The sequence below is a fragment of the Podarcis muralis genome, chromosome 6, assembly GCF_964188315.1.
Source record: "Podarcis muralis chromosome 6, rPodMur119.hap1.1, whole genome shotgun sequence".
Lineage (NCBI taxonomy): Eukaryota > Metazoa > Chordata > Lepidosauria > Squamata > Lacertidae > Podarcis > Podarcis muralis.
In genome coordinates, this window is record NC_135660.1 from 48232668 (window position 1) to 48255828 (window position 23161).

Consider the following 23161-nt stretch of genomic DNA (forward strand, 5'->3'; position numbering starts at 1 on the left):
ATGCAGGACTCAGGGTTTGTTTCTTTCCAAGCGAGCCACAAGCTGTGATCAAGATTTGTTCTTGGCTTGCCAATTACATTTTGCTTTGGGGAAACAAACCATGAGCTTAGCTTCAAATGGTAGTGCTAAGCCAAGCTATAGCTTAGGTCACAGCCGTGTGGCGGCAACAGGAGCAGAGGAGCACCAAATCCCCCATGATTTTAGTTTAAAGTGATGTTCAAATGAGGTCTTTCTCTACTGTGCTACACTGACATTTTGAATGAATCTAAAATGTTGGGCTGGATCTACATTGGCCTGATTATTAGATATAACATTCTAAAACGTCACAGGGCATATGTGTAAATTAAAAGTGTTTCTTATCTTGTTTCCTCTGTCAAGATGCTTTCTCCCTCCTGGTTGCTCTACTGCGCCCTCTGGTATCACACTTTAATAATGCTTTAAAGGTAAAGGTAAAGGGACCCCTGACCATTCGGTCCAGTCGTGGACGACTCTAGGGTTGCGGCACTCATCTCGCTTTATCGGCCAAGAAAGCCGGCGTACAGCTTCCAGGTCATGTGGCCAGCATGACTAAGCGGTTTCTGGCGAACCAGAGCAGCGCACAGAAATGCCGTTTACCTTCCCACCGGAGTGGTACCTATTTATCTACTTGCACTTGATGTGCTTTCGAACTGCTAGGTTGGCAGGAGCCAGGACCGAGCAACGGGAGCTCACCCCGTCGCGGGGATTTGAACCGCCAACCATCTGATTGGCAAGCCCTAGGCTCTGTGGTTTAGACCATAGCGCCACCTGCGTCCCTTTTAATAACACATTATGAATGCTAAAAGTAGGACGTAATGTGTCCATCTACATTATGAATACCATTCCTTAACCCTTCCTTAACGTTATAAGCCATGAGTGTAGATCTGCCCTTGGTCATAGTTTCACTCTTGTACATAACGGAAATGTAGCTGCTGTATTGTTTTTTCCAGAGCACTTTAATAGAGAATGTGAAATATAGTTCCTACAAACTGTTGAAGTCTGGACCAATGTCCAAGAGAGCAGGTCAGCAGGAACACTTCTGCTGTACTTACAGATCTAAAGGTAATTGAAACATTTACAGCACACTCCTATGCACATTTACCTGGGAACAGTGATTTGGGTTTTTTTTGCTTTTTGCTTTAGAAGAACAAGGTGCCAGTATTCACCATGAAGTTGCTATGCTAAGTGTTGCACTTTTAACATTTGAAAGAAAAAGGTGCCAGTACTGCCTACCTTTGAGTACCTCCAGAAAGAGAACTGCCTGGGAGTAATCTATACTGGTCACAGCAGTATTTATTCTCAAGTACACACAGGCGCTGTGAGTTAAACCACAGAGCCTAGGACTTGCCAATCAGAAGGTCGGCGGTTCGAATTCTCGCGATGGGGTGAGCTCCCGTTGCTCGGTCCCTGCTCCTGCCAACCCAGCAGTTCGAAAGCACGTCAAAGTGCAAGTAGATAAATAGGTACCGCTCCAGCGGGAAGGTAAACGGTGTTTCCGTGTGCTGCTCTGGTTCACCAGAAGCAGCTTAGTCATGCTGGCCACATGACCCGGAAGCTGTCTGCGGACAAACGCCAGCTCCCTCGGCCAATAAAGCGAGATGAGCTCCGCAACCCCAGAGTCGGTCACGACTGGACCTAGTGGTCAGGGGTCCCTTTACCTTTACCTTACACACAGGGACAGGACTTCACTGTAAGATTTAAAAATCCAAAGTCCCAGCTCCTGCAATGCACAATGAAGTCTTCTGGGCAACTCTGCTTATTTGCAATTCAAATAAAAGAGAACAGGTTTTTATTGTTTTAATTCCACTGAGATGCTTAGAGAAAATATTAAATGGGCTCTAAAGTATAATTATATCTGCCTGCTTGCAATCAATTCCTTCTGCCCTCTGTAGTTCACTGGCTTGCGTCTCTGCTCTCCTGTCTTAAAACCTGCTTGATAACAGAGTGACTCCCCTGGACACAGTGGAAATGACTTCTGATTTACTAGGGGAATCAACAACAGGAGCCTTAGGCTCAAAGCTTAAAATGACGTCTTATGAAAATGAAATCTCAACAGAGGTTTCCTCCTGTGCACAGCTGGCAGGAAGGGAAACCAATATTCTCAAATGTTGGGGTTAGTAATGAGAACATGAAGTCTTTTGTTTGCTGTTATGATATGTCAGACTGTTTTATGGCACAGATGTAAATAGATACTGCAATCTACTACCTTAGTCTGGAGCAGTGGTTCTCAGATGTTTTTCTCTGGGTCAAACTTTAGGAATAAAAATTTGCTCACACCACACCAAATTTTTTATTGTTAAGAAACACATTGGAAAACAAAAAGAAACAACTTCTAGCAGTGCTTGATTTATAACATAGAACACTACTACTTTAGGTAAAGGTAAAGGGACCCCTGACCATTAGGTCCAGTCGTGACCGACTCTGGGGTTGCGGCGCTCATCTCGCTTTACTGGCCGAGGGAGCCGGTGTACAGCTTCCGGGTCATGTGGCCAGCATGACTAAGCTGCTTCTGGCAAACCAGAGCAGTGCATGGAAACGCCGTTTACCTTCCTGTCTATTTATCTACTTGCACTTTGACGTGCTTTCGAACTGCTAGGTTGGCAGGAGCTGGGACCGAGCAATGGGAGCTCACCCTGTCGCGGGAATTTGAACCGCCGACCTTCTGATTGGCAAGCCCTAGGCTCTGTGGTTTAACCCACAGCGCCACCCGCGTCCCTATACTACTACTTTATGTTAGGTCTTATTTGAGACAAAAAACCCTCTCATCTCCTCATCAGCACAAAGAAGCCTTTCTCTTTTCTGGTCTTTCATATTTATCAGAGTTGAAAATCTGTGTTCACAACAATATGTTGTGGATAACTGTAGAAGACTCTTGAAGCGGCATAGTCCTATGTTTCATTTTCAAGGTGCAATCAATTGAAATGCAGGCCATTTACTTCTCTTCATTCAATGCCAATCCTGAACAGCAGCAATTCGCGAAGGGGTCTCTAACCCAGTGGAAATGTTCTGTAGACAACAGTGGGAAATAATGATCAATCTTTTCTACCTGTGCTACAAGATGTTCCTGAATGAGGAGGCCATACAATTCATTGCTCATCTTAAAACTTTTTACCAGTGGGAACATTTCCATGTTATGTTGCATCAGTCTTTCTGCACAGAACTGAAGCTCTTTTTCGAATGCAGAATTTGTCTGTAGCTGTGAGGATATTGTCATCATGGCCTTACATACTGGCATTGAGTTCATTCAACCGGGTAAAGATAATGGCCAAATGTGCCCGGTCTGCCCACCAGCCATTGTCTTCCTCTTCTAACCCAGACTGCAGTGAAGGCAGCAAATAAGGTGCACTTCGCTGCCTCCATTGCATCCTCATTGTGCTGTGCGGAAGAGCTTTTCAAGGTAGTGTGGAAACTTGGGCGGAAAAGGGCATTGGGTTTGATCCTTAGTCAAAAACTTGGGGAACAATTCAAGGTACCCCATTAAAGGGGTCCAAGGGTTGGGTTCTGTCTGAGAGCCCAGGCATGGACCAACGGGCCATAGAACATCCCTGAATGGCATCTTGGCATAATTTCCCCATTAGATCTGCATCAGTGGGTGTGGGTGTGCCTTTTACTAGGATTGACCGTGATGGTGATATCAACCAGCAATCGGGTTGGCTGATACAGGACACACCTATGGCAAATCTGGTTTACGTCTATTATCAATAAAGTTGTGGCCATTTTGATCCCAAGCTGGTGTCTTTCTTACTACATCTATAATGTTAAGTTTCCCCTCTTGGTAATCATTGGCCCACTGTGCTGTGGCCCACAGTTCAAGGACTGCCTGTTATTCAGGATTGTCTCATTCTATTCTTTTTATAATTGAGCCACATGGCTGGTTTGGTTTTAAAAGGGGGGGGGGAGGGAAACATTATCCACATCTTATGCAATTATTTAATTTGCATGAAACGGAGAGATAAATTATTTTTCCTTTATACAGATAATAACTAGGATTGTCTTTTATGCTTCACATCCCTTGGTAATTTAAAAAACTAGGACTCCTCCCCGCCCCCCCCTTCATTTTGTTGTTGTTCTTGAACACTAAAATAAAAGCAAATAAGCATCCTGGTGTGTGTTTAAGCAGTGATGCCAAACTGGCAAGTACAACATGGAAGTTATTATATCTCCAGGGATTCCTAGGTTTTAATATCCAGATTGAAAGTTTAAGTTTTGGGGATATACAATCTCCAACTGAGTCATGGAAACAAAAGTTCCTAGAATATGACAACTTGCAAATAGCAACCTTGCATTCTCCCCTCCCTCTCCTCCCTCCCTTATCATATGATATTCAAATAGCTTCGGGAAAATGGTTAGCCACAGCCATTTTTTATAGTTCATTCAACTGCCCTAAGTAAGTGGATGCTCTGAGTAAGCTGGCCAAGAGGAAAACCTCACACAGTACCATAAGTACAGAAGGTGTGGGTTTCACTTAAAAATAAATAGATACTTAAAGCATTTTTATGTTGCGCATGTGCACACACACTCCTCCCAGAGCAGCTTGCAATATCACTGACAAGATGGTCTCAGAGTCTGTCTTACAATCCAAAAGACATGACACAAAAGGAAAAGGAATTGGGAGAGAGGGGGAAAAAAAAAAGCAAACTCATGCACTTAGTTTCTTAGCTGTAGAATTTTTGCAGTGACCAGCAGGAAGGGAAACCTTTCAAGGAGGGGGGAAGCCAGAAGTTGCTTGTTTACTTTTTGAATTTTGACAGAACTGATGGTAAGAAGCAGCCTTAGGATGCTGTGGTGGTGTTTAGTGTCTGGGATTCTCAGGCTGTATAGTATTTGCCTGCATTCCTACTTCCTGCTTGCTGGGAATTTGTAAAAAGCAATGAATACATTATTAACATACAAATGTATGTCATGTTATGGGGAAATTGCAAAATTTCACGAGGACCTGAAAAAAATCCACAGATGGATGGGAAAATGAGGGTGAGGTGCCGTTATGATTGGAAAAGTGAGAAACTGAAATAGACACACTATATCCCTATGTATAAGTGGCCACCTAGGTGGAAAGTAAGAAACGGAACAGGATACTGTAGAAAAGCAGAATGCCTCAGACAAAACCTGAATAAATATCAATGGAATGCATTGATATGAATAGCTCAGTTGGAGCTGGTATCTCCAGCACTAACCTCATTATACCCTTATTCAGTGTGGGAAGTTAGTACCTTTGATGGTTCCCCTTTGAAGCCCTTTGATTGACAGCCACCACACTGAATTATATAAGGTGGACATTCAACAGATTTGAATCCATAGATTATCGTTCACCTCTAGGAGGAGAAGCAATAAGATAGCAGGGGTTGTAAACGGCAAACATCCATGAGGTATCGACACACTACAGTAGACTTTGATCTCCAGTCTATTATATCTTTGCCTTCCTGCTTCTCCACTGTGAACTTGGCAGGCGAGGTTTTCAGGATGTGAAATATTATCCCAACTTGGTTCCCACCTTTAAATGAGAGCGGGTTTGTCTCTTCAAAGATCTTTATCCAGATTTCTTTACCTACATGAAATTCGTTTCAGAAAGGTGAGTGCAAAACTGCAAGTTCCTTAAGGAATTTTCCTATTTTGAAAATAAACAGTTTTTGCTGTGTCTAAAAAAAAAAAGAAGGAAGGAATTTACATGAAGTACAGCTTGAACTGACAGAGATTGAAGAGCACTTCAATAAGGGTAGCAAAGTTACAGCCGTTGAATAATACTTTATATGAGGATGCCTGCTGAGTTGTACAGCTATCTGCTCCGCCAGTGGTAAAGAAGATAATTATTTCAGGATGTTCTGGCAAGCCGTTGGGCAATTATTGTTTGCATTGCATTGCTGTGCTCTGCTGTGCAGTCTAGCCCAGCTAGTACAACAGACTGCACTGAAATCCTGTATGAGGACGCAACAAGTGACATTAATAGTAACATATCAGGCTAAGAGCAGAAGAAAAGCTGCAAGGTACCCAGGAAGCTCAGGAAATCTAAGCCATTTGGCCATTGCCTTGCCAGGGTGATCTGATGCTACTGTCTACTTTGCATTTACAATCTAATACCTGTGCTAAGTTTTTTAAAAAAAGTCATATTAGTGAACTGTAGCATTAAAGGGCTCCTTTTGAGAGGAAGGGTGGGATAGAAATTTAATATATAAATACATTTAATAAGTAAAGCAGGCAGTCAGGCAAAACTGTTAACTTTTGGGGAAAATATATACAGTATCAGTAATGCATGGTGTGCTTCTAGTTGTCTACTGAAAAATATATATCAGGCAAGGTGAGCAACTGAAGGCTAATAGGCTACATGAAGGCAAAAAATGTAAAGCAAGCGATTAAGGAACCATGAGACAAATGAAAGTGTAAGGGTGCAATCCTATATGCACTTTCACCTGGGAGCAGTAGCAATTGCCGAGCCAATGGCACTTAGCTGACCTGCCATTGCCTGCATTGCTGCTGCTTTCCAGGAGCTGGTGTCTCTCTCTGTGTGTCTGTGTGCACGCAGATAGGCCAGGGTGAGGTCAGCACAGTGCAAATGGGCAGCTGGTAATTATGGATTGGCTCTGCTGATGCATTTGCACTGTGCCAAGCTCAACATCGCCTTGCCCACCCTCCCATACTTCCTGCTAAGCAGCAGTGATGTGGTCAATGGGTGATCAGATAACTGCATCCGCCACAACCCACTAAGTTGGGAGTACTAGTGAATTCAGTGAGGTTTGTTTTGGGGTAGATGTGCATTAGGATTGCAATGTGAGCCACTACCTTTCTTACTGCAACAATATAGGTCCTGAAGGCTTAAGCCTCATCTGCCATAGCATCTACATCCATTGCCAGGCTGTCAGAGAGCTGGATCAATCCCCTATGCTCATTATATGCTAAAAATAATTCAAATGGAAGCACATAGAGGAGAAAACAACACAGTTGCAGATGCGCTGATATCTGGAGCCATTCTGCATTATGGATGGTTTGGGGAGTAATAGCTTTGTCCTCCTGGGTAGAAATATTTGGATAGAAATATATATATATTAAAAGCATCATACTTGCAATCTACTCAGATGGATCACAGTGGGCATGTCGAGGAAACGATGCCATGGCTTGAGCAGAAAGTGGAGAGTCACCTTGTGGTGAGATGCCTGGGTACTACAGATAGATGGAACTCACCCATCTCACCTGGGAGGAGATGTGGGTGAATTGAAGTCCCCCTTGCATGTTACTCTGGATGGGCAGAAAGAAGCTATCTGAGCATCTGAAGTTTGATGGCCATCTGTCATGGATGCCTTAGTTGTGATTGCTGGACTAGATGACTCTTGGGGTCTCTTCCAACTCTACAGTTCTGTGAGTCTATGATCCAGCCTGAGTTTATATGCACCCAGGGCAACTGTGTCTGTGTTCTGTCCGCAAGCAAGCAGGCAGAGGGAACTGCCAATTTTACGTCAATGCAATTTGCCAAGCATTTTCAGCTGCCATTGACTGATGGAAAGAAACTAAAAGCATTCAATATTGCAGAGGCCAGTGCCTGAGAGTGACTTAAGAAACAAGTCTTCAAATTGTTATTTTTCTAATGGAGCTCAACTTAGAAAACTAATTGATCACCAAGCCCACAGTCCCTAGTTTGTTCAGACAGTGTATATACTTTCGTAATGGGGAAAACATCTCTGGAAAATGCAGCGGGTGGGGGATATTGTGTGAAAACTAGCTTGTGAAATATCCCAAAGGAGTTTTAAGCCCTGTTTTTGGTGATTGTCGACAGGAGTGAAGGAGGATTGATTTTGCCTTCCATCTTTCTCTGCAGGAAATTTATTTAGTGATTACTTATTTATTTAAAATCATTTGCATCCTACTCATCCTCCCTAGGGAGGTTTGAGTGGTGCACATTGAAAATAGTTCAATAATATCAACAAACAATAACAAAACTCACAGCAGTCAAAATATCTAGGAAGGTTCAAAGACCTGAATAAAAAGAAAAGTTTTTTTCTGCCCTGAGTAGAAGCAGTGCCCAGAGGAAAGCACTTCCAGAGGTGAGAGGCTGTCAAAGAAATGTCCTTATGGGTTGTTGCAAATTCCTGAAGCAACAGAAAGATGGACCTCTGTGGACTATCTTGGTTCTTGGGCAGCGTTTATATGGAGGAAGTCAGTCCAGGTAAAGTGACTGGAAGCCATTTTAGAGTAAAACTAGCTCTCTGAATTGCACTCAGAAATGAATAGACAGCCTGTGCAGTTGTTCTTGATTGGTCTACCACCAAAGTGATCATATCACTTTCAGTTTCATGACAAAGCTAGAAATCAGATGAAATAGTTGCTCGACCTCTCTGAGTGGCTTCCAGCACATATAAAAATCTAACAAAACATTAACATTTAAAAAGCTTCCCTATACAGGACTGCCTCCAGATGTCTTCTAAAGTTGGCTCTAACGACTTACTAAAAAAATAAGAAAGACAGTCATGAATCTGAGCCTCCTACTTGCTCTAGGTCTGGTACAATAGTATCTCCTCTAATCCCCTCTGGGTGGCCCTGCCCCTTTTAACACCATGTAAGCTTTGAAACTGAACACTTGGATTTATCATCCAATCCCTTACTGAAATCAAGCACTAGTCTAGGACATTTACAGCCTCCTTGGTATGGTTAGGAAGGGAGAGAGACTGCAGTACTCAAATTCTGGACAACCTCTCCCAGCAGTTTTATACAGATGTTAAAAGCATGGGGAGGGGCAGAATAGAAACCTGAGGAACCTAGAAGCCATGGATATGAACCAAAGTCCCCTAGAACCTTCACCTGGAAATGTCCTCTCATGGAGGACCAGAACTACCGTGAAGTTGTCCCGCCAAAGTTCAACCCTGAGAGATTATCCAGATGGATATTGTACTCAGTGGTATCAAACACTGCCAACAGATCTGGCAGAATCAAGAGGGATACACTCCCCCTGTGGAATTCTAAGTGAAGGTCTTCCACCAAGGTGATCATGACAATTTCAGTATCATGAGCAGATTGGAAACCGGACTGAAATGCATCTCGGGCAAGACAGACACAAATGCTCCCAAAATGAATTTTCAAGAGTTGCCAAGCCAATAATGCTTTAATAATGTTGGCTCCACTGAGGGATTAAAAAAACAAACAACACAAATCAGAGGAGACAACACAGCTGTCCAAGGTGGAACAAATACAATTTTACCTACAAAGTGTCTTGGAAATATACCACTGTGGGTTGTCCCTGGGGAATTGAGATCTAGTGTGGTGTAGTGGTTAGAGTGTTGTACTGGGACCTGCAAGATCAGGGTTCAAATCCCTATTCAGCCATGAAGTTCACTGGGTAACCTTGGATGAGTCACTACCCCTCAGCCAAACAAACAAACAAACAAACAAACAAACAAACAAACAAACAAACAGGGTTGTTGTGAAGATCAAATGAGAAGGGGGAGAATCATGTAACTCTCGGGAGATTCTTGGAGAAAAAGTGGGATAATCAATCAATCAATCAATCAATCAATAATATTGCCTCCATGGAGACCTTCAAACACCTGAAACAGCTCACCTAATGCCTCTGCACAGATGCAATGGTGTTAAAGAAGAACAATCTATTTGTCAACTTCACCACAATGGAGTACCTGGGCACCTAGAGGAGCTCTAGCTCATGTTCAATGAGACTTATGGTGAGTTTCCTAACACAGTCATTCTACTCATTGTTATATTTTTGGTGTTTCTTTTGCAATGGTAGGACAAAGAGCACAGGGAAGCAGGGATGGTGAGGATGTAAAAAGATACAGTCACACACAAACATTTCAGCCCAGCAACATGTAGATTAATGGATGGTTTGGCCTTAGCATGAATGAGCAAAGGGGCAAGATCCAGTTCCGCAATTCAAGCCTGAGGAAGTCAGGATTTCTCTTGCAGACAGTTTCACGCATATTGAGCCACAGCATAACAAAATGACTGAAGCTGATTTAGGACTAACATTTCACTGAAAAGGCTTGCCAGCTGAACTGTACCAGGTAACTGAGCATATGTAATCTGCAAACAAGCATAACTAGCTGGACTTTGCTTTTTGCTGTATAAATATTACTAGATTGTCCGTGAGAAAGACTTGCCTAGCAAAAATAAACAGAGCTTCAGGTCTAATGGCATTTTAATGACGATAAATAAGAGCACATTTTTGTCTCAGTGGCATGAGAAAATGGAGAGTCATTCTATCCCTGCTCGGAGATCATTCTTATCCCTCTGTGCCAGTTCTGCTTTGTCACCTCAGCTATTTCGTCCCCCAAGCTTTCATTTTAAGATTATTAGTTTACCTGTCTAAACAGGTAGAGACTGAATGCAGCCTTTAAGTACTGCATGTTCCTTCTGAGTGCCATTTTGAACAACATGGAACCAGAGGGGGGAACACAGAGTACCGTACTGCAAGGAAAATGTCAGGCTGTCAGAATACTGTGTGATGCATGAAGGTCTAAAAGGTGGAAAATTGAGATCACTGTTCAAACAATCTTCAAACAATCTATCTTTAATCGATTGTCTAAGACAGGTGACAAAATGGCTCCTTGATCCAGACACCTTTGATATGTGTTACAGTGGTACCTCGGGTTACAGACGCTTCAGGTTACAGACTCCGCTAACCCAGAAATAGTACCTCGGGTTAAGAACTTTGCTTCAGTAAAGATGGTAAACACCATCTTGCTTCTCAAGCAGTAATTTCCAAGGTGCTTGACCTTACAATGCATGCTGGTATTATCTAAGGGCTATTTTCCCTTCTGGGTAGCCTTCCAAGGACCACATGCCAGTAGGGGTGGAGCCAGAGGCAAAAAGGGGTGGAGTAACAAATATATAAGCTTTACCCTTGTACAGTAGGTTAATTACTACACACAATCACACACCCCTCTCCATCTTCCAGCCAGGCAAGTAAGGGGAAACACACTCACATACGCTCCAAACATTTCTTCGATAAAAATAGAGATGTCCCAATGAAAAGTGGGTCATTCTGCGATCAAATCAGGAACTGGGGCAGCTTCTTTAAATCCAGGGTCTGCTCTCAGGGTGTGACATAGGGCAAGGGAAGGGTGTGGTCTGGGGACAATTCTGAGTACCAGATAGAGAGGCAAGTAGGGCTGCATTTGCTCCCTAGATTCAAGGTTCCTTAACGGTAAAGGGACCCCTGACCATTAGGTCCAGTCGTGGCCAACTCTGGGGTTGCAGCACTCATCTCGCTTTATTGGCTGAGGGAGCCGGCATACAGCTTCTGGGTCATGTGGCCAGCATGACTAAGCCGCTTCTGGCGAACCAGAGCAGCGCACGGAAATGCCGTTTACCTTCCCGCCGGAGCGGTACCTATTTATCTACTTGCACTTTGACGTGCTTTCGAACTGCTAGGTTGGCAGGAGCAGGGACTGAGCAACGGGAGCTCACCCCGTCACGGGGATTCGAACCGCTAACCTTCTGATCGGCAAGTCCTAGGCTCTGTGGTTTAACCCACAGTGCCACCCGTGTCCCTTTACCAAGATTCCTTACCTGTGCCCTAATGAGATGAAACGAGAGGCCACAATTTAATTTTGACGAAATCCCAAGCATTCTCTGGAACCAGTATACCTTTTTTATGTGGCTAGGCTCACCAGGATCCAGATTAACAATATTCCCAAATTCTTATTTCAGTTTAATTTAAATGTAATAGTTTCCCTGCTCCTCAAGGAGGCGGCCAAAATTGCTTCGGGGTTGAGGTGCAATATGTGGCAGCTGTAAGGGTTCAAAGTCACTTTCCATGGGATTCGGCCTAGTAGACTGGAGACTTTGCATGGATGTAACAGCCTTAAATGATTAGGACCCATTTGCTCCCATTAGGCTTGGTGGGACATTTCTGAATATGAGTGACCCTTGGTGCTTAGAAAAGAGGCTATTTTAGGCGAGCTGGGCTGGGCAAAGGTCATCAGGCTATTCCTGATTTTCTTGGCCAAGTGCACTGCAATGTGATCAACCAAAACAGATTCAAGGGACTCAGCTAGACTGGTAAAGAAAAAGCATTTTATGTGTTGCATATGTGATCATAGAATCATAGAATCATAGAATCATAGAGTTGGAAGAGACCACAAGGGCCATCGAGTCCAACCCCCTGCCAAGCAGGAAACACCATCAGAGCACTCCTGACATATGGTTGTCAAGCCTCTGCTTAAAGACCTCCAAAGAAGGAGACTCCACCACACTCCTTGGCAGCAAATTCCACTGTCGAACAGCTCTTACTGTCAGGAAGTTCTTCCTAATGTTTAGGTGGAATCTTCTTTCTTGTAGTTTGGATCCATTGCTCCGTGTCCGCTTCTCTGGAGCAGCAGAAAACAACCTTTCTCCCTCCTCTATGTGACATCCTTTTATATATTTGAACATGGCTATCATATCACCCCTTAACCTCCTCTTCTCCAGGCTAAACATGCCCAGCTCCCTTAGCCGTTCCTCATAAGGCATCATTTCCAGGCCTTTGACCATTTTGGTTGCCCTCCTCTGGACACATTCCAGTTTGTCAGTGTCCTTCTTGAACTGTGGTGCCCAGAACTGGACACAGTACTCCAGGTGAGGTCTGACCAGAGCAGAATACAGTGGCACTATTACTTCCCTTGATCTAGATGCTATACTCCTATTGCATTCCCTTGATCTAGATGCTATACTCCTATTGCATCCAGAATTGCATTGGCTTTTTTAGCTGCCGCGTCACACTGTTGGCTCATGTCAAGTTTGTGGTCAACCAAGACTCCTAGATCCTTTTCACATGTACTGCTCTCAAGCCAGGTGTCACCCATCTTGTATTTGTGCCTCTCATTTTTTTTGCCCAAGTGCAATACTTTACATTTCTCCCTGTTAAAATTCATCTTGTTTGTTTTGGCCCAGTTCTCTAATCTGTCAAGGTCGTTTTGAAGTGTGATCCTGTCCTCTGGGGTGTTAGCCACCCCTCCCAGTTTGGTGTCATCTGCAAATTTGATCAGGATGCCCTTGAGTCCATCATCCAAGTCGTTGATAAAGATGTTGAATAAGACCGGGCCCAAGACAGAACCCTGTGGCACCCCACTAGTCACTCTTCTGTTACTTGATATAACACTGTGACACCATAGTCCCTACCAGATTTCCCTACCAGATTTCCCTGTATGAATTTACAACACATTTAACTGAATCACTTCTTTGATGCATCTAGATCCAGCCAAGGACTGAGAATAAAATGCCTGTCTCTTTAAATATCCAGTCACAGGTAGGTAGCCGTGTTGGTCTGCTGTAGTCGAAACAAAATATAAAAATTCCTTCAGATACACACTGAAGAAGTGTGCATGCACACAGAAGCTCATACCAATAGCAAACTTAGTTGGTCTCTAAGGTGCTACTGGAAGGAATTTTTAAATTTTGTTTTAAATATTCAGTTTACCAGGTACAACGGTCCCTCTTTATATCACACAACAACCTACTTGTTTTAAGCTTTCACCATGTACAGAGGTTGTCCATGGTTCTTGTCTATCAGGAGTAGAATGGAAATTTCTTCCAGATCTTCCTTTTTTGGCTTCCACCTTCCTGAGCTGTTGAAAGGTACCACTGGCTCAACCTCCCAGGTATTCCTACCCACTGCACATGTCATGCAGTGTATGTGGAAGTTTTGCCTTCTAGTACCAGCCTCTAGTACTACTTTTTAAAAATTAAAATTGGTGGAACCTTGCTTTCACAATCAATGGGGATGGATTCTCAGAAATGCAGGAACTTTCACCAGCAGTTTCTTCACCCCTTTTTGTGGAAGACTGGAAGCATTAAAAAATCATTCACAAGAACAGTGTGTACTTCATTCTGCAACACTGATCAGTCAGAATCACTTAGCAGCTTTCAGCCGGCTTTATCGCAACAATAATGTCGCCAACCAGACTTTGATATGACGAGAATAGGAAAGCTGACAGGTTTCCTGATTGATCCCTCCATCCCGGATGCAGATGCCATTCCAGTGACTTATCAGTTAAGCAAATAAATACAGCATTAGTTCAAGTACATTTAGCATTAAAATAAACACACTGTGAAAGGTGACCACCTGGTTGCTGTATTTCTGAAATACTGAAATAGATAAACTGTACAATTCACCGACAAGCCAGCCAAGAGATTGATGGCAAGTTACTATATCACCTGAATATTATTATTATTATTATTAATTTATTATTTGTACTCCGCCCATCTGGCTGGGTTTCCCCAGCCACTCTGGGCGGCTTCCAACAAAGATGAAAAATGCACTAAAATGTCACATATTTAAAACTTCCCTGAACAGGGCTACCTTCAGATGTCTTCTGAATGTCAGGTAGTTGTTTGTCGCTTTGACCTCTGATGGGAGGGCGTTCCACAGGGCGGGCGCCACTACCGAGAAGGCGCTCTGCCTGGTTCCCTGTAACTTGGCCTCTCGCAGTGAGGGAACCGCCAGAAGGCCCTCGGAGCTGGACCTCAGTGTCCGGGCAGAACGATGGGGGAGGAGACGCTCCTTCAGATATACTGGACCGAGGCCGTTTAGGGCTTTAAAGGTCAGCACCAACACTTTGAATTGTGCTCGGAAACGTACTGGGAGCCAATGTAGGTCTTTAAAGACCGGTGTTATATGGTCTCGGCGGCCGCTCCCAGTCACCAGTCTAGCTGCCGCATTCTGGATTAGTTGTAGTTTCCGGGTCACCTTCAAAGGTAGCCCCACATAGAGCGCATTGCAGTAGTCCAAGCGGGAGATAACCAGAGCATGCACCACTCTGGCGAGACAGTCTGCAGGCAGATAGGGTCTCAGCCTGCGTACCAGATGGAGCTGGTAAACAGCTGCCCTGGATACAGATTTGACCTGTGCCTCCATGGACAGCTGTGAGTCCAAAATGACTCCCAGGCTGCGCACCTGGTCCTTCAGGGGCACAGTTGCCCCATTCAGGACCAGGGAATCCTCCACACCTGCCCGCCTCCTGTCCCCCCAAAACAGTACTTCTGTCTTGTCAGGATTCAACCTCAATCTGTTAGCCACCATCCATCCTCCAACCGCCTCCAGACACTCACACAGGACCTTCACCGCCTTCACTGGTTCTGATTTAAAAGAGAGGTAGAGCTGGGTATCATCCGCATACTGATGAACACCCAGCCCAAACCTCCTGATGATCTCTCCCAGTGGCTGCATGTAAATGTTGAAAAGCATGGGGGAGAGGACAGAACCCTGAGGCACCCCACAAGTGAGAGCCCAGGGGTCTGAACACTCATCCCCCACCATCACTTTCTGAACACGGCCCAGGAGAAAGGAGCGGAACCACTGTATGACAGTGCCCCCAGCTCCCAGCCCCTCAAGACGGTCCAGAAGGATGTTATGGTTGATGGTAGCAAATGCCGCTGAGAGATCCAGCAGAACTAGGAAACAGCTCTCACCTTTGTCCCTAGCCCGCCGGAGATAATCAACCAGTGCGACCAAGGCAGTTTCAGTCCCACGATGAGGCCTGAATCCCGACTGGAAGGGATCCAAATGGTCCGCTTCTTCCAGGCGTGCCTGGAGTTGTTCAGCAACCACTCGCTCAATCACCTTGCCCAAGAATGGAAGATTTGAGACTGGGCGATAATTGGCCATCATGGCCGCATCTAAAGATGGTTTTTTAAGAAGCGGTTTAATAACCGCCTCTTTCAGCGGGTCTGGGAAGGCTCCCTCACGGAGGGAAGCATTCACCACCCCACGAAGCCCATCGTCCAGTCCTTCCCGGCTAGCTTTTATAAGCCAGGATGGGCAAGGATCCAGGAGACAGGTGGTTGGCTTCACTCGTCCAAGCAGCCTGTCCACATCCTTGGAGGTAACAGATTGGAATTGATCCCACACAACTTGACTAGACAGGGCTCTAGCACTCTCCCGCCCTGGCCCTGCTCCCACGGTGGAGTCTACTTCTTCCCGAATCTGAGCGATTTTATCTGCAAAAAACTTTGCAAAATCATTGCAGGAGATCATGTGGCCCGTACTGGGCCCCGATGTCGCAGGTGGTTCCGCTAAATTGTGAACCACCTGAAAAAGTCTCCTGCTGCTGTTTTCTGCAGATGCAATAGAGGCGGCGAAGAAAGTCTTCTTCTCTGTCGCTATCGCCACTTGGTAGGCTCGACGTTGAGCTCTAACCTGTGTCCGGTCAGATTTGGAATGAGTTATCCGCCACCGGCGCTTTAGCTGTCTCAACGATTGTTTCATTGCCCTCAGATCCATGGAAAACCACAGGGCTGTCCAGGCTCCATGCAATCGGAGAGGGCGCTTCGGAGCGAAACAGTCGATAGCCCTGGTTAACTCCACATTCCAGCGGGCCACCAGGGAATCAGCTGAAAGGCCATCAACATGGGATAAAGCATCCCCTACCACTCTCTGGAAACCATTTGGATCCATTAAGTGGGGGGGGGGGGGCAGACCATCCGAATCGGTCCCATCAAGTGTACACGCCATGCCATATATATATATATATTTAACCTCCATTTGTTTTCAGTATTGCAAACTCTCTCTGCTTGCGTCTATATATTTGCAAAGGCAGCTTTTTAGCTCCTGGGTACCCCTGAGGTTGGCTTTGTTGATTGACGTACAATGAGCAGGCTAGAGAGCCAATTCTTCAACGGTAAGCATTCTGCCAAACAACGGAGCATCGAACGTGCTCCTGTGCCTCCAGACACCTCTCAGATATAGCAGAGTTATGAGCAACAGAACACCTTCTCACTTAAGCAATCTGTGCTACCGTTTCTGACGCCCTTGTGAGAGAGGGGTGGGAAAGGGAATGCCGCAAGCAAGAGCAAGCTCTAGCCTCCCTGCGGCTTCTTTCTCCGCATACGTGTGCTTGTATGTGTGTGGGCGTTCACGCATCTCTGTGAGAGGCAAGAGAGGGGCACCTGCCGACTCACCCTGAGAGAGACGGAGAACTTGGAAGAGGATTTCACAACATAATTCATCAGAGATATGATCTGTGTTTGTGCATTTTAAGGGCCTTTATTAATTCCCCATGTCTTATCTTGCTTGCGTCTCACAGGAAATGATCCTTATATGGCACAGATGTTGACTTCCTTTGTCAGGAGAGGCTGGTGTTTTGCAAGTTAGCTACTGAGTTAGCCTGAACTGGATAAATCATGCAGCAATATGTATCCTTTAAAAACCAAAAGCAAGCTCAGGAAGCTGTGAGTTTGAGCAGAGTAGCGATGGGAAAAATCTGACAATTTGGTTCCTTTCAGTTTCTCATTTTTCCAATCTTACTTTAAACTTCTCCACATTAGGTTACTTTTTTAAAAACAACAACAAAAACCCTCTTCTTGGAAGGACCCATTATTACCAACAAGGGATGATTGACTGTTAAAACTAACGGACTTAGCTGAGAGAGCAAAATTGGCTACCTTAATTAGAGAAAAGTCATTGTTAACATCTCATAGACTTTTTGCGTGAAAAGAAAAAATGAAATTTGGATTTGGGGTTGAAGATGTTTATAGAAAGTGGCAATGTTTGGTTTTATATTAGATTGGATGAAGTGAATATTGTTTATATATAGTGAACAAATGAAGAACCAGAAGTTCTTTAAAAATAAAACCGAATAAAATAATCCTCTTGAAAAAAACTGTTGGCATCTTAGTGTCATCTTTTCTTACTGTGTATATTTTTGTATGCAATTTTGCCTGATACAGTTTTGCAAAACAGTTTCTTCTAGTGTAGGGGTGAGAACCTCTGGCTCGCAGGAGGCCATTTCCCACAAGTTCCGGTGGTATGCAAAGATACTTCCTCAAACCAAGCTCATCTACGCTATACCTGAAGGTTGGACTGAACTTCCCATACATGAGCTGATGGACAGTGTATTCAATCCTGCTTGGCTGCTACCTTCCCCCATCCCTACCCCGACACAGGCCAACTTTGACAGGTAGGACAACCCACCTGCCAATCACATGATACCATTATATCAGATGATTGACAGGTGGGTGGTCTTACCCACCTGCCAGAGTTGGCCCATGGCCTTGGTAGGAGATCTGGCCATGCAGGCTGAAAAGTTTCCTCACTGCTGCTCTAGTATAATGAATTTTTGTATGTAATGTTCACTAATACATTAATTTCTGTGCACACTTCACCCTTTCATGTATGCATTTTTGTACAAATTTCTTGGCAGAAGGAAGGACTGCATAGCAAAATTAGGAGAAGTGTGAATTTTAAAGAATGGCTGGTTTTAATTTGTGTATTGATTTGAAAGGAGCAAATTATGAAGGGTTACTTTTAATTTGTGAATTGAATCAAATTTCTCCCCATCCCTAAATCAGAGGAGATCTCTTTGATGGTTTTTATCATCTTTCTCAGCTTATTTTTCCTTTTATGAATAGAAAAGTGCCGGGGGGGGGGGGAGAGAGAAAGGCATGTTTTGAGCAGAAACATGATGAGAGACAGCCCCTTTCCTCCACCATTTCCCACTTAAACTCACAGCTCTCTGAGGCTGTTTTTGGTAATAAAAAAATAAGAGGGGTAGTTTGGGTCCTGTTTGCTGAGGCTATTCCTACCTAGAATTGGACTTTATATGGCTGTATGCTATACTACCTTTCTTCCTGGATACTATTGAAAACTAGCTATTTAATGATACAGTATATGACTATTGCAAACATTGACATGATTTTTGATGCTCACATAGAATTTGAAATCAGGGTCTGGTTCTCTGTCAAAGTAATTAAATAACCTGTTTTCAATGACATATTAATGCTCCATTAAAGGCTATTGCATATGTCTGAATTATTTTTATTGCTGATACTGTACAGAATTTGAAATCTAGGTTCTCTGTCACTGTTTGATTTGCTGTGCACTTTAGTGACGCATGTAAAGAAAAAGGACTGAAATACCTCTGTGGATCAGATGTGACCACTGCACACACCAAATTTCAGTCAATAGCACCACATGGGGAAGAATCTGTATAAAGGCTAAACACGCAGCATACATTGACTATTGATATGCCACTCTGAGAATAGCATAGGGATGTGCTATTTGAGAGAGGGGGGGGAACCCTAGCCTAAGCCCCCTTGAGATTCTGGAACAAGCTTTATTGTCCTTTGAATCTTGCGCTTCTCTCTAGAGTGAAGCCACAATGGCATAATTCCACAGCATGTGGGAAGCATTAGCCTGTGAAGTCTCACATTGTCAGCATAAAGGGTACAGAGCCATCTTTCACTCTCATCCCATGAGATGTGCTGGGAATCTTGTACATCTGCTGTCATAAGAACTAAGACAACTAGAATCCAGAATCCTGTTCTCACAGTGGCCACAAGGAGGACCTGAGGACAAACAGCTTTCTCTTCACTTTTTATTTCTAGCAACTGGGTATTCAGAGACATAACCACCTCTTACTGTGGAGGCAGAAAAGGGCCATCATGGTTAGTATTATGAGGGAGGGTGGAAAAAAATCATTTCCCCATCTGCTTTCTCCACACCATGTATAATTCTATACACCTCTATCATGCCTGATCCGCAGCGCATTTCTTAAGCACCATCACCAGGCATTTCACATATCTTTACTTCCGAAATTCAGTTGGTGGAGAGGCCAAGAAGAGCGAGTTTGGGGGGTCAAATTTAATTATGGTGACATTTATAGAGGAAACTTATTCAGTGGCCTGGAGAAAAGGAAATGCAGAAACATGGCCTGCGACTGCTTCCAAAAGCAGGTAATAAGATATAATAATAACATTACTGATAAGTGTATTTCAGCCCCAAGGCACTGTCTGGATTATGCCACATACTTATTGGAATTCTGGCAGCCATTAAATGCAGCGGGTTCTGATACAGGGTGCCAGAAGTGTTTAAAAGAAGAGTTGAAGCAGCCCTTAATGACACTTGAAGATAGGAAATTAGGAGAATAATATATATTCAGGACGGGGCTGCTCTGCTTAAGAAAGAACACGATACTGGTGCCTTTTTAAGCTCTACAGATAGAAGAGGTCTGGCAGGTGAGCAAATGTCTGCTGCAGCAATGAAAAAATAACACCTGGAGAATAAAGCTCCCAGTGGCTACTAGCTATGATAGTGATGTTCTGCCACAATTGTCAGAGGCAGTATGCTACCTTGAGGACTTCCCATAGGCATCTGGTTGGCCACTGTGAGAAAAGAATGATGGACTAGATGGGTCTTTGATCTGGTCCAGCAGGGCTCTTATGATCTGATGCCTACCAAAATTTTGCCTCCGTTGCTCATAAAACTGAATCCAAGGCTTGCTTGCTTATGACACCATTACTCAACATGATGACTCCTGGTGTTTCCTGTTGCAGCACCTACAATCCTTTATCATTGGTTAGGCTTGCTGGGGCTGATGAGTGTTGGGCATCCTAACAACGTCTAGAGGGAACTAGGTTGGAGAAAGTGGACTGGTATGTTTCATTATTTTCCTATGAGCTTACTCCTGTGTGAGTGTGCACAACACGGCAGGCTTTATCTGTTTGGTAACTCTATTCAAAGGCCACCCCTCTTGCACTTTACACCCTCTTAAGTGAGCTCATGACCTTAGAGAACAGGCTTCCTCAACCTTGGTCCTCCAGATGTTTTTGGCCTACAACTCCCATGATCCCTAGCTAGCGGGACCAGTGGTCAGGGATGCTGGGAATTGTAGTCTCAAAACATCTGGAGGGCCGAGGTTGAGGAAGCCTGTTATAGAAGGACAAAGAGATGGCCTGATGGCACTTCCAAATTTGGCCTCTGCTGCACAGAAAAAGAAATAGAAGCACTAATGGGGTCAAAACATAAGGAGCAAGTCAATATATGCTTAGCAGTGCAGGATAAATGGAAGAGATATAATTAATTACGAGTCATTCTGACCAGCAACAAAAAGGCAACTCTTGTAAACAGCTGCTAGAGAAGAGCAGAATGGCATTATCAGCAGGAAACGCACGAGAGAAGTGATTGTGGAAAACTCTAAAATAAATAAATAAATAAATGGATTATTGAACCGTTTAAACATATTATTAAAGGAAATGTTTGGTTCAAAAAAGAAAGAAAAAGTGTTTTCTTACTGATCACTAATCTCTGGACACTGCTGTTCCTCCTCAAATGTCTAAGAACCTATTAGCTGCTCCTTCACTGAGAAGACAAGCTGGATCTGGCCTCCATGAGTAAAGAGTGAGGCTCCCTCACGACTCACTGCCATCTTTCTTAATTGAAGTGAAGTGAATTGAAGGAGAAATGATTTAAACTTGAATTTAGTCTTGAAAGGAGGAAGGCGAAGTGCTTTGGAAAGCAGAAACGATGGCTGGCAGCACTCCAATTCCTCAAAACAACACAACGCACACAAGAAGAGTATTAAAAAGGGGAAAATAGAAATAAGTATCTATTTTAAAACTATAGACACTCAGGGGAGATAATTATTTATCTATTTACCTAGCTATCTATTTAAAAACTATAGATGCTCCTGATGTTGGAAAACTAAAAGTTGAAAGGTAATGGCTGGTTGCACAAATGTTGTCCCCCTCCCCAAGATAGATCATGGTGTAACATGCTTGGGAAACTGAGGCTACAGTACATATGGCACGTTTGCCTCATGGTGATTGTTAACCACCCTGTTCAGTTTTAATTTTCTGAGCTGATGAGGAAGCAGAATTTCTAGCACAGTAAGACTACTATAAATCCAAAAGTAGCTATCAAGGAGTTAATGAAGACATTAAGTTGAAATGGTTCCACAGAGAAAACAGCATCCCATGAGCTCTACAGCTTGTGATATAGTTTGCCCATTGTTTTTTAAAGGAATAGCTGAGTGATATGGATGATGTGGACTATTATGGGTGCTTTGTAATTACTTTAGCTCAGGCTTCCTCAACCTTGGCCCTCTAGATGTTTTGAGATGACAGTTCCCATCATCCCTGACCACTGGTCCTGCTAGCTAGGGATCATGGGAGTTGTAGGCCAAAAACATCTGGAGGGCTGAGGTTGAGGAAGCCTGGTTTAGCTGACATCTCTTTGGGATCACTCAAGGATACATCTTTTCCTTATTTGCTAATTATGAATATTTAGGAAGTTGTTTTAGAACAGGTCGGGCTATTTGTTCATCTATCCCCATATTGTCTACTCTGACTAGCAGTGGTGCCTAATTATTTCAGCTGGAGATGCCTAGAATTGAATTTGAGATCAGGTACACTTAACCATGCTTCCTTCCATGGGCATAGCCAAGGGGGGGGGGCAGCTGCCCTCCAAGTCAATAAAAATCAATACAAATCTGAGGTTCTGCCCCTCAAAAAACCTCTCCTCCCAAAAAAAGCCTGCCCCACCAACAAAAATCCTGGCTACACCCATGGTTCCTCCCCATAGAGAAATATGTTTAGGGTCTGAACCTGGTATAGCCTGTTTTGCCATTGAAACATCAACTCTTCTGCACAACAATTATGTTATCCAACTGTGCCCTACACTATAGGCCTGTCTCCATGTTAGATGTTTGACGTCCTTTGTACAGTTGTGCACTTTTCCCTGTCAAGACCTGTGCTTAGAGTCCACGTGAACTGTGTGCCAGATATCAGTCTTACGTTTCCAGCATATTTCTGACATATAGATCAATAGTCTACTCATAATTTGCAGCTTTCCCTTGGTGTTCTGCTGACGTCATGAAATGAAATTGACTTTTCTTTTTCCGATAAATAATTTAGGCAGGAGCAAGTGGCTCATTTTTTTTTTTTTGGACGTGTGACATACAACCTCAAGTTTTACCTTTTCAACAAAAAAAATGTGGTTTATTTGAAGATGTAAGAGTCTATAAATTCTGTAAAGCTTATGATAGTTTATCACAGTGCTGGGCTGCTGTAGATCACTGTACAGAAGGTGTTCACATCAAGGATAAAAAAAGGTAAAATTTATGTGGAGAGCTGATTAGAGATAGCTTAGACGTGCTCTTCTTCTTCTGCTCTGTTTGCTTTGGAACATTATGTACTAATAACAGAGCTTACCAGTTTAAATCTCCACTAATGAACCCCATTCTAGATTTCACAGATTATTGGGTACGTGGGCTACAGTCCATAAATATTCCTTTAAAAACAACACCTCAGTTCAAGTAGGGCTCAGGAAGGAAACTCTGTCACATGTATTCCTAACTGACTGGGGATGGGTCCTGCATGTGTGACTCAATCTATGAGTTGGAATACAGGAACACCGGAAGCTGCTTTCTGCTGAGGGCTTGCCCATGCTTCAACT

At 43.8% G+C, this 23161-nt stretch overlaps 1 long non-coding RNA gene across 2 annotated transcripts; it reads left to right on the plus strand.

The window, feature by feature from the left end:
* Window positions 1-5450: 5450 nt before the first annotated feature.
* LOC144328003 (uncharacterized) lies at window positions 5451-18734 on the plus strand. Of its 2 annotated transcripts, XR_013393203.1 has the most exons (4): window positions 5451-5587; window positions 9577-9677; window positions 13130-13240; window positions 17016-18734. It is a non-coding gene; the product is annotated as an uncharacterized LOC144328003 (long non-coding RNA). The 2 variants fall into 2 exon arrangements; XR_013393202.1 differs by lacking the exon at window positions 17016-18734 and having other exon boundaries at window positions 13130-14320.
* The last annotated feature ends 4427 nt before the right edge of the window (window positions 18735-23161 follow it).